General features: G+C 46.7%; 1 pseudogene; it reads left to right on the forward strand.

Annotated features, from left to right (window-relative positions):
• The first annotated feature begins 10470 nt into the window (after positions 1 to 10470).
• On the forward strand, positions 10471 to 10614 carry LOC137360213 (U2 spliceosomal RNA; annotated as a pseudogene).
• Positions 10615 to 10947: the final 333 nt, after the last annotated feature.

The following is a 10947-nucleotide window of genomic DNA, read 5'->3' on the forward strand; positions in this document are numbered from 1 at the left end:
TTGATTCATTTGGCACTGCTGAACATGAAGCGGTCTTAAATCATTTAATTTTTTTTTGTAAAATCTGACTTACCAGATTAAAATATGAGATCAAGGGAGAAATTTCAAAGATTACTGGACCAGTAATCCAGAGGCCTGGACTCAAGATCCAGTGACAGCCAGGACGTCAAGGTGGGAAACACTCTGCACTAGTCTGCAGTGAGCGTTTCCATCGAAGGTAGAGCACAATCTCTTTAATATAAGAATGTATATTTTATAATAATTAATCACTCAAGAACTTCCTGGTCTCTGCATCTCAGCTGCTCTCTGGATAAACTTGCAGAAAGTATTTCAACCTGAAAAGCAGGAGTCTAGGGAATGTAAAATGATATTTTCTCCCCTTCGGGCAATATTTTAATCAGTGCAGTGTGGGACAACCTGACTGGGCACAACTCCATGACTTTCTCTTCAACCAGTGACCTAACAATCACTAACTTCTATGGTAACAATCTTCAGCTCATCACTTCCGGTACGTAGCTCTAATCTTAATGTCCATTTGAACAACCTTTCAAGTCCAGTTACAGTTTTTGTTGCCTTACCTGCACAAGCTTAAAAAGTGAAAAACGGAAGCAAGTTTAACTGAACATTCTGGTGGTCAGTTCGGGCACGGGAAAAAAATGAAAGGACTCGGACCAGGTCGGATGTGGTGCTGTCAGGCTTGGGTCGGGTTTCATTTGCCGACCCGAGCAGACCTTTAGTTACTGTTGCAACCTTATATTCCCACTTGACAATCTGTATATTTTGTTCATTTCAATTTTGTCGACAAGCTCTTTGAATCCAGTTCCCCGGTCCTCAAGCAGGCTCAGTTTGGAAATCGATTCCGCTTTCTGGAAGGCTGAAAGCAATCGATGACCAAAACTAAAAATGGCAACAGAGAAGGGCTAATCTGGGCTTTGAACCCAGGACCTCTCACATATTAATCACTTATGCACCCAAAGCGAGAATCATTCCCCTAGACCAACAAGCCGCCGTTGGCAAGGCTTTTATTCGCTCCTGTGGAATTTCACTGGCACCCACAGCCGATCATGCATTTTTTTCAGATCAAAACAATATCCTACAAAGCTGAAATAAAAACAGAAAGTGCTGGAAATACTCAGCAACTCTGACAGCATCTGTGGAGAGAGAAACAGAGTTAACATTTCAGGGTTTTCACCTTTTGTTTGAGCCATCTTTTCAGACTGCTTCTGTCCATCCAATCTCACTTTTTACTCGATCCACATTCTAAGGGTGGTGCAGTGGTGAGCACTGTCGACTTCACAACTTCAATGACCCCGATTCAGTTCTGTATACCGCCTGTGTGGAGTTTGCAAGTTGTTTATGTGGGCTTCCACCAGGTCCTCTGGTTTCCTCCCACAATGAAAGACTTGCGGATTGATAGATAAATTGACTGTTGTAAATTGGCCCAAGGGTAGGTGATCGGAGAAATGTGGGGATGTGGTAGGGAATTCTAGGTTAACATAGGATTAGTATAAATGGGTGTTTGATGGTCAGTGCAGACTCAGTGGGCCAAAGGGCCTATATAAGTGCTGTATATCTCTGTTCCCATTCTCTAAGCAAATGCATTTTTCATGAATTCCTCATTTCTTTTATTAACGACAATTTTATATTTCCGGCCCTTGCTTCATACGATACCACAAGTGGAATCATGTTTCCATCAACCCGATCAAACCCCTTCACTCTTTCCTCATATTGCAATGTTTCTTGAACCCTGACAGACTGTGGAGTTTCTGCTGCTTGATTGCAGTTCTTGCTTCCCGCCAGTAGATGTCACCTCACTCCAATATCGTGAAGTTTACAAATTTGAGAGAGACACAACAGGAAAGAATTGTTCACATTATAGTGAATGTGTGGGATTTAGAAATACTAGGAGTGGAGACGAGTTATTATTGAATTTGTCAAACCAAACATATGTTATAATGTTGTGTTAAATCTGTCACTCTGTTGTCTTGATTCTGAGAGTGACATAGACTCATCGAGTCATTGGGTCATTTGTGGGATAGAAGGAGGCCATTTGCCCCATCGAGTACAGGCCAGCTCTCCATGGAGCGATCCAGTCAGTCCCACTCGTCGGCTCGATCCCCCTAGCCCTATAAATTTATTTCCTTCAAATGCCCATCGAAATTCCTTTTGTAACCAACGATTGTCTCCACTTCCTCCGCCCTCGGGGGCAGCGAGTAACAGACCATTACCAACCACTGTGTAAAAAAGTTCTTCCGCACATTCCCCCTGCATCTCTTGTCCAAAACCTTCAATCTAAATCCCCTAGTCCTTGCACCAATAGTTAATGGGAACAATTTTTCCTTGCCAACTTATCTAAAACTGTCATAGCCTTCGACACCTCTATCAATTCTCCCCTCAATCTCCTTTGATACAGGCAGAATAAAACCCTGTTTTTCTAACCTAACCTTGAAACTAAAACCCTCCATCCCTGGAACTATTCTGGTAAATCTCCTCTGCATCCTCTTAAGAATCCGCACATCCTTTCTAAAGATTGGTGAGCAGAACTGGACGCAACACTCCAGTTGGGGCCAAACCAGAGTTCAGCATAACAACCCTGCTTTTGGACTCAATGTCTCTATTTACAAAGCCCAAGAACCCACATGCTTTGCTAATCACTCTCGCAAAATGTCTTGCCAACTTCAAAGAATGATGGACATGTACTCCAGGTCCCTCTATTCCAGCACACTCTTCAGAACTGTGCTATTAAGTATATATTGCCTCTTCCTATTCCTTCTGCTAAAATGCATCACCTCACACTTGTCACTATTAAATTCCATCTGCCACCTGTCTGCCCATCCTACTAGCTGATAACTATCCTGTTTCAGGCAGTTCATTTTCCAAGATCCAAGTCATTAATCTGCATTAAAAAAAGCAGTGGTTCTCGCACTGACCCTTGGGGAACACCACTGTCGACTATCCTCCGGTCTGACCAAGAAACATTTAATATGACTCGCTGTTTTCTGTCCTTAAACCAATTTACCATCCAAATGGACACTGACCCTCCTAATCCATGAACCACCCTTTTATGTGGTACTTTATAAAATGCCTTCGTAAAATCCATATAAACAACATCCACTGCATTCCCTTCATCAACGTTCTCAGATAGTTTATCAAAAAATGCAGTTAGATTCATCAAGCATGAACTTCCATTGATAAATCCATGCCCACTCTCCTTAATTAACTCAAACCTCTCCAAATGACTTGATTTTTTCCCTGACCTGTTGGTCTCGTGCTGACAGCAAGCTCACCACAGAGCATGTATTTGGCAATGTGACTGTCATTCATTTGGCCCAGTCAACAGAGCCGCCTCTGACTCAAGAGGGCAAACATGCTGCGGATCCCTGCACGCTGGTGTACTTCCTCATTCAGCACTCTGTCCTGCCAGGAGATGCCCAATATCCATCTGAGGCAGTGGAGGTGGAAGCTGTTCAGCTGCTTTTCTTGGCTTGTATAAGTTGTTGATGCTTCTCTACTATAAAGGAGGGTGCTGAGAACACAAGCCTGGTACACGCGGAGCTTTGTATTTTCGGTCAGTTTGCTGTCGGTTCAAACCCGTCTTCTCAACTTTGACATGACAGCTGCAGCATTGGCAATCCTGGTGCTGATTTCAGTATCAAGCGACAGATTGCTGGTGATTGTTGATCCAAGGTATGTGAAGCTGTTGACAACCTCCAAAGTGATGTTGTCAATGTTGATGGAAAGTGGAGTCTCTACGTCCAAGACTCGACGTCCAAGTGGAGTTTTGCCAAGATGAACTGCTTGTCGTCAGCTCTGATTTACAGATGAACACCCCCATCTGAGTCACTGAAAGTGTTCAATAGCAGCATGGAGAAGAATGCACCAATTTTAAAGGATGTGATAGCTAGACAGTTAGAAAATAATGATATGATTTGGCAGAGTCAACATGGATTTATTAAAAGTAAACAGGTTTGAAAAAACCTGTTGAGTTTTTTGAGGATGTTACCTGTCGAACAGATAAAGGAGAACCAGTGGATGCTTTGGTAATGTCCCACACAGGAGGTGAGTAAACAAAATTAGAGCACATAGGATTGGGGATAATATACTGGGATGGATTGAGAATTGTTTAACAGACCGAAAACAGAGAGCAGGAATAACGGGTCCTCCTCAGGATGGCAGGCTGTTACTATTGGGGTATTGCAAGGATCAGTGTTGGAGCCACAGCTGTTAACAACCGAAATAAATTATTTGGATGTAGGGATTAAATGTAATATTTCCAAGTTTACAGATGACACAAAGCTCGGTGAAGTGTGAGCTGTGAGAAGGATGCAGAGAGGCTTCCAGGGAACCTGGAGAGGCTAAGTGAATGGGAAAGAACATGGCAGATGGAAAAAAATGTGAATAAGTGTGAAGTTATCCACTTTGGTGGAATAAACAGAAAGGCAGAGTATTTCTTAAATGGTGAGAGTTTGGGAAGTGTTGGTGTCCAAAGGGACCTGGGTGTCCTTGTTCCTGAGACACTAAAAGCTCTTGTGCAGGTGCAGCAATCAATTAGGAAGGCAAATAGTATGTTGGCCTTCACACGATGGTCGAGGGGTCTTGAGTACGGGAGTAAAGATGTCTTGTTGCAATTGTATAGAGCCTTGGTGAAACCGCGCTGGAGTATTGTGTATAGTTTGGTCTCCTCATCTAATCAAGTGTTGGAGAAAATCCAGATTGTGCCCAATTGTTGAACAAATTCTCCGGACTCAGACGTTGAGAACAAACACTTTATTGCATGATTTCAAGGGAAATAACACCTTACCTAAATGCGGTCCAGCACTACTCCCAAAGAGCTACAGATCGCCGTGGACTTATATAGTATAAAAAAGTTGGAGCTAACAATTTCACAATAAGATAAGCACCCACTAGACTGCCTACGTAACGGTGCACCATGCAGGGTCCGAGGTCAGCGAAACATCAGTTTCAACAATAACAAGCTAGTTCCTTAATTCAATGCCCACTCCAGACACCGTATCTGACCGTAACGTCTGATTGTGGTTAGCTGCTCTGTCTACAATTTATGACCATTGGTTGTGGTTAGATTAGCTACAAGCTGTCTCCTGCTTTTCTGCTTCTGCAAAGTAAGTAATAATTAGCAAAGCTAAGAAAATTTCTCCAACAGGAAGGATATGCTTGCCATAGAGAGAGTGAAACAGAGGGTCAGCAGACTAATCCATGGGATGGTGGGATTGTCTTATGAGGAAACTGGGCCTATATTCCTTAAAGTTTCGAAGAATGAGAGGTGATCTCATTGAAACTGATAAAATTCTTACAGGGCGTGACAGTGTGGACGTAGATAGGATGTTTGCCCTGGTTGGTGAGTCTAATGTCAGGGGACCAAGTCTCAGAATAAGGAGTAGGCCATTTAAAACTGAGATAGAGTTGAATTTCTACACTCAGACGGTGGTGAATCATTGGAATTCTCTACCCCAGAGAGCTGTGGCAGTTCAATCATTGAGCATGTTCAAGACAGAAATTGTTAGAAATCTTGATACTCATGACATCAAGGGATATGGGGATAGCACGGGAAAGGGGCGTTGAGGCAGATGACCAGCCATGATCGAATTGAATGGCAGAACAGGTTCGACGGGCTGAATGGCCTTCTCCGATGTTCCTCTGTTCCTAAGAGAGGTGACGCCAGCGTGCAGCCCTGCTTTACCCCACTGCTGATCTTGAAAGTGTCTGATGTTGCTCCATTGGAACGGATGGAACTGTGCATGTTCTCGTGGAAAGAAGAGATGATGCCCAAGAGTTAAGGAGGGTAGCCGAGTTTCCATCGCAGTTTGAAGAGTCCGTCTCTGCTGACAAGATCAAAGGCCTTGGTGATGTTCATGGACGTCTGTGTGGCTCTGTGGCGCAATGGATAGCGTGTTGGAATTCTAAATAATGATAAAATGAAGCATTCAAAGGTTGTGGGCTCAAATCCCACCTGAGTCAGGATTTTGGACCAGAGACAGAAGAGCATGACGGAACAGAGAGTAAACAAGTGTGTCAAAAGCACCGACTCAGAGACAGAGCAAGAGAGAGAGGAGCACAGCAGGAGTGACATCACAATGGAGAGTGAGAGCAGGGAAACAGAGAGCCGCTGGGGTGAGTTGACAGGATTTGGTTCTTGCTTCGGTGCAGTGGAAGGAGCTGTTTGGTGAGGATCTGGTAAGCTATGACATCACAGGCAAGCAGGTAGTTGATTGGTTTGGAAGAAGCTGCATGTTTGATGAGAATCTGGCAAGTGATTAAGGTCCATTTTCGTCCGAATGTTTAAAATAGTAAACAAACTAGTCGTAAGCTTAATAAAATAAACAACTGAACAAAATAATTAAGTAGTTAATTGAAACACGTTCAGGATGACAGGACAGGTGATGTGTCACAGTTGCAGCATGTGGGAGCTCCTGGATGCCAGTGTGATCCAGGGCAAGCACATCTGCAGTAAGTGTTATTCTCAATTGCTGCAAATGTAAAACTGTAATTGACATGACAATGGTGAAACGGAAGGGTTGGGAAGAAACTCATGACAGTATTGAAGGAAACTGATCTCCCTTGCGATGTTTGTATTTTTTGGTGCTGTTTGGAAACTATTTGGCAATGTAATTTTTACAGATTTTTATGAATAAAGTATATTTTGGAAATAAAAAAAGTGTTTAAGGCTCAAAGAGCCTGCATGAAAAAATCAGGAAGGGGTTTCTGAGCCCAACTAACGTGAAACTGCTTGCGCACACGATGTGTATGCAGGAACATCCCGAAGGACTGGGACGAGCGAGGACAAATGGTATGGGAAGCAACAACTAATTTTTAGAAAAAAATGGGTGTAAGAATTGCATCCATTAATGTGCGGAGCATTAAATCCACTACGCGATGTGTTTCAACCTTGGATTACCTTGCCAAGGTCAAAGCTGACCGACTGTTTCTGCTGGAGTGTGGAATACCACACCTCAGCACCTACAGGCAGTGGTCGCGATGGTGGTCCCACGGGCCATCGATCTGGTCGGGGGGTAATGACTGCCGTTCCGCCGGCCTGGGTATTCTGCTGCGGGGAGGTAACTTCACAATCTCCGAAGTTAAGGAGGTGGTGGGCGGTCGCCTCATCGTAGCAGACGTGATGTACAACAACGCTCCGCTCCGGTTGATCAACGTGTACGCACCGGTACAACGCAGCGAGCGGCTGACCGTTTTCCAGCAGCTCCCACTGCTGCTGGCGACGTCCAGGCCGGTCATCCTAGGCGCTGACTTCAACTGCATCATCGATGCGGCTGGACGATCCGACAGTGACGACAGCAAACTGGACGCTACGTCCAGATTCCTAATAGAAACACTTAAAGATGCCAAACTGCACGACGTCTTCAGTAAGCCTGCAGACGGAGCGCAGCGCAGATACACATGGTCAAGATCGGACGGGTCTGCCCGTTCCAGGATTGACTTCCTGTTTGTGTCCCGTGCTGTCACAGTGGGATCCACCGACGTCAAGCCGTCCTCTTACTGGCCGACTGTCACTGACAGGACGACCAGCGGGTTGGCAGAGGGACGTGGAAGCTCAATGCTACACTGCTGACCCCAGAGAACGTTGAGGAACTCGAAAGGGATTACAAAGGTTGGAGGACCGTGCAACCCCTCTTTGAGTCTCCAGTTCACTGGTGGGAAGCGATCAAGGAGAACATCAAGAGGTTCTTCATCCACAAAGGTGTTCAGAGGGCGAGAGAGAGACAGAGGGAAATGTCCCGACTCCAGAAAATTATGCAAAATCTACTCCTTTTGCAGTCAATGGGGCTCGAGGTCAAAGAGGACTTCCAAGAGGTGAAGAGCCAGCTGGCCTCGCTCTTTGCCAAGGAGGCTTCCAAGATCATCTTCCGGTCCAGAGTCCGCTCCATCGAGCAGGATGAGACGTGCTCGCGTTACTTCTTCCAAAAGGTACACAGAAAGAGCTCTGTTATCAGCAGCCTGAAGGAAGAAGATGGCTCGGTAACGTCTTCGCAGTCCGACATACTAAGGATCAGCAAATCCTTTTCTGCTGGGCTGTATGACGCGAAGCAAACAGACAGCAGAAGATCCCAGTCCTTCCTGTCATCTATCACAGAGGTCTTAGATGACAGCAGGAGGGAGAGATTGGACAAGCCGCTAACTCTGGACGAGCTGACAAAGGCCGTCGAGTCCTTCGAGACGAGTAAAACACCCGGGAGCGACGGCTTCCCGGTCGAGTTGTACTCGGCCCTGTGGGACTGGGTCGGCCCGGACCAGCTGGAAGTATACGAGACTATGCTCCTGGCCGGCAGCATGTCAGAATCCATGAGGAAAGGCATCATCACCCTCATTTACAAGCAGAAGGGGGAGAGGGCAGAAATCAGAAATTGGCGGCCCATCTCACTGCTTAATGTTGATCACAAGATTCTGTCCAAAGTCATAGCCAGACGAGTCAAGTCTGCTCTGGAGTTGGTGATTCACCCCGATCAGACCTGTACTGTACCCGGCAGGAAGATCTCTGATAGTCTCGCGCTACTCAGTGATTCGATCGCCTGCGCACGGGACAGGAGGGTGGACACCTGCCTCATCAGCCTGGACCAGGAGAAGGCTTTTGACAGGATATCGCACACCTACATGATGGACGTGCTTTCCAAAATGGGGTTTTGGGAGTGAATCTGCAATTGGATCCAACTACTCTGCACAAACATCAGTAGCGCAGTTTCTATCAACGGGTGGCAATCGGAAAGTTTCCCGATCAAATCTGGAGTCAGACAGGGCTGTCCTCTCTCCCCGGTCTTGTTTGTCTGCTGTATTGAACCCTTTGCTGAGTCTATTAGGAAGGATGCGAGCATCGGAGGGGTGACAATCTCAGGCAGCGGAGGCACTCAGGTTAAAACCTCCCTGTACATGGATGACGTCGCCGTCTTCTGCTCGAATCCGCTGTGGTGCGCAGACTGATGAGCATCTGCGACCAGTTCGAACTGACCTCGGGAGCCAAAGTTAACCACGGCAAGAGCGAGGCCATGTTCTTTGGGAACTGGGCTGTCCGATCCTTTGTCCCCTTCATCGTCAGGTCAGATTACCTGAAGGTGCTGGGGATATGGTTCGGAAGGGCCGGGGCGTGCACCAAAACATGGGAGGAGCGAGTAGCCAAGGTACGACAAAAGTTGGGCATGTGGGGGCAGCGATCTCTCTCCATTGTGGGTAAGAACCTGGTCATCAGGTGCGAGGCGCTCACGTTGTTGCTGTACGTGGCGCAGGTCAGGCCCATACCCCACTCCTGCGCCGTGGCAGTCATCCGAGCCATTTTCCGCTTCATCTGGGGATCTAAAATGGACAGGGTCCGGAGGGACACGATGTTCAAATCTCTGGACAAGGGCGGGAAAAATGTACCCAACGTGGCCCTCATCCTGAAGACCACCTTCGTGTGCGGCTGCATCAAGCTGTGTGTAGACCTCCAGTACGCAAACTCCAAGTGTCACTACGTGCTGAGGTTCTATCTGTCCCCGGTGTTGCGAAGGATGGGCTTGGCCACATTGCCGCGGAACGCTTCATGCAGTTGGGCCATGCCGTACCACCTATCCTTCGTGGAGCAGTTTCTGCAGGAAAACACCTTTGACCACTGGTCCGTCAGGCAGTGGTCTGCACGGAATGTCCTCAAGGCCCTACGGGAAAAGGAGATGGTGGATGCTGTCAGATGGTTCCCCGAGCAGACCCTCAAAGTCATTTGGCGGAATGCCTCATCAGCAGAACTTTCAAACAAGCACCAAGATGTAGCTTGGCTTGTGGTGAGAAGGGCCCTTCCCGTCAGATCCTTCATGCACACCCGAAGTCTCGCCCCCTCCGCACAGTGCCCCCACGTTGGCTGTGGTGGGGAAGAAACGGTCGCCCACCTCCTCCTGGAATGTGTCTTTGCAAAGCAGGTGTGGAAAGAGATGCAGTGGTTTTTGTCAAGGTTCATCCCAAGCAGCTCTGTAACACAGGAGTCTGTGCTCTACGGGCAGTTCCCAGGGACGCACACCGAGACAAACATCAACTGCTGCTGGAGGACTATCAATTCGGCGAAAGACGCCCTTTGGTCTGCCCGAAACGTGCTGGTCGTCCAGTGCAAAGACTTGTCCACCACTGAATGTTGCAGACTGGCACATTCCAAGGTCCAGGACTCCGTGCTGAGGCACGCACTAAAGCTTGGGGCAGCCGCAGCAAAGGCTCAATGGGGAAAGACGACAGTGTAAGGTCCCCCCACCAAGCTGAACTGAGGGGCTGGATCCATGGGAAACCCCTCGAACTGTATCGTTGATATTTTCATTTGCTGTAAATATGAAACTGTAATTGGCATTACAAGAGTGAAATGGAAGGGTTGTGAAGAAACTCATGATCGTATTGAAGGAAACTGATCTCCCTTGCAATGTTTGTATTTTTTGGTGCTGTTTGAAACTGTCTGGCAATGTAAATTTTGCAGATTTTTATGAATAAAGTATATTTTGGAAATAAAAATAAAAGATATCTGTTCTTATCAGTTTAATATCTGATGCGTCCCCTATCTGGGGATCAAATATTAAATTGATTTTTGGGACAGGGAAATGGAACAGGGGCTTGCCCCGTCCACTACATGCATCCACCTGGTAAAAAAAAAATTAACAAAAAAGTTTGCGGCTCAAAGAGTGAGATAAAAGGAATGTAGTGGTAGTAGGAGACAGCATAGTAAGGTGGATTGACTCTGTTCTCTGCAGCAAAGAGCAAGAGTCCAGACGGCTGTGTTGCCTGCCGGTGCCAGGATTCAGGACGTCTGCTCAGGGCTGGAGAGAAACATACAATGGGAGGGGGAGGAGCCAGTTGTCGTGGTCCATGTCGGTACCAACGACATAGGCAGGACAAGGATAGAGGTTCTGCATAGTCAGTATGAGGAACGAGGCAGCAAATTAAGTAGGAGAACCTCAAAGGTCATCATCTCTG

This window comes from Heterodontus francisci, unplaced genomic scaffold (assembly GCF_036365525.1).
Source record: "Heterodontus francisci isolate sHetFra1 unplaced genomic scaffold, sHetFra1.hap1 HAP1_SCAFFOLD_97, whole genome shotgun sequence".
Taxonomy (NCBI): Eukaryota; Metazoa; Chordata; class Chondrichthyes; order Heterodontiformes; family Heterodontidae; genus Heterodontus; species Heterodontus francisci.